Consider the following 1,492-nt stretch of genomic DNA (forward strand, 5'->3'; position numbering starts at 1 on the left):
GAATAGGACAGTACGGGAAGCTTAACAGACTCAGGGGGAAAAGTAGTGAGGCAACCTCAAAGCAATCCGGCCGAAATTTCGCTGGTAGATTGTCACAACGGTTGCCCACCGAAACTTTGACACCGTTGTTTATATCTAGTGAAGCACGCCGCAGCACGATAGTCAACAGAAATCCAGTTTTCTTACAACAACATGGAGAAGCGCCTGTTTATCAGCCATAGACGCATTGGCTTAACCCCATATAGGCTCAGAATGAGCCGACATATTTCCTGTGTCACCCTGTGCTATGGGCGACGCAAGGCTAAGGGCGATTAGGTGAACTCTGAACACCCTACAACAGCTCGGTGCAAGACCCCGGTAGCCTTCAACCTGTGGAGATGTTACTGAAGGTCCCATGACAGATGGTTCGGGATTCTACTACAATAACTAAAAAGTACAGAATCAGTCCAAAAGAAAAATTAGCAGATTTCACCGAACTCTCCCCCCCGCTTCATCCGCGCTGCTTGACGGTTTCCGTGGGGCAAAATGGACGCAGGGAGGGATCCACGCTGGCAGATGCGTGATGAACGACAGGCCTAAATAATGCCCATAGGAGGTTTCAATTTTTAATAGCATATCAAGGCAGGGGTGCTGTGAAATCTGCAGCAACAAAAAGCCTGCAGAATGCTGAAACCTGAGGCTGCGTCTGCTTTTACCTTTGGTAGGAAGGCCGGCCGCCGGCCGGTTCAAACTTAAATAGGCCTATAACAAGCAGTGAATGACAGCTGTGGAGAAAATCTGAAATGTTCACACAGGATTAAGCTGAATTTCTGCCCCTAGAAAACCGCAAACCTACCAAGGTGAAAATTAGTCTACTCGTGTGTTTTGCCTCAACTATGAGAGGGAGTTGCGTTTTCTGGTTTAAACTGCATCATGGGGTCATATGCTACGACCTTTCGTTACCTGAATTTGAAATGTGAAATGCTTTCCCGTGTGTATTTCCCCTATTTTATTTCTCTTTTCCGAAGTGCTTTACTCAAAACTCGACCTCGACAACAAGTCGACTTCGTACGAGGAACAACTCTGTGCCTTGCATCTTCAGAACCAGTTCTAAATGCGCTTGCATTTAGATACTGTGGGAGGTATTTTTTCAAAAGCCACTTACAACTAATCTTCGTTACCTGCAGTTCTTGGGGTGGAACTGCAGCGCCGGCACAGCCAAGACCGTTCCGAAGTTTGTCAATAAACGTTTTGCCCATCTGAAATGAAGTGTCTTGACTCTTTTTCTCATGTTTGTAAAATAAATTATATGTTTCTGTACCAAATGTTGGCGGATAACTGCCGGCGTTTCCTTAGAGGTACCCTCCTCTGAGCCACAGGCCTTGAACTTGTCCCCTGCTCACGAGGAGAGCGACCAGGCAGGCAGGTTGCCGGCGTTGAGCATGGCATCGATGCCTCGACAATAATATTAATATTTTAACATTTCGTATTTTTATCGTCTTTTTTTTCCTAC

The sequence above is a fragment of the Eimeria mitis genome, genomic scaffold (genome assembly GCF_000499745.2).
Source record: "Eimeria mitis Houghton genomic scaffold, Emh_scaff855, whole genome shotgun sequence".
Lineage (NCBI taxonomy): Eukaryota > Apicomplexa > Conoidasida > Eucoccidiorida > Eimeriidae > Eimeria > Eimeria mitis.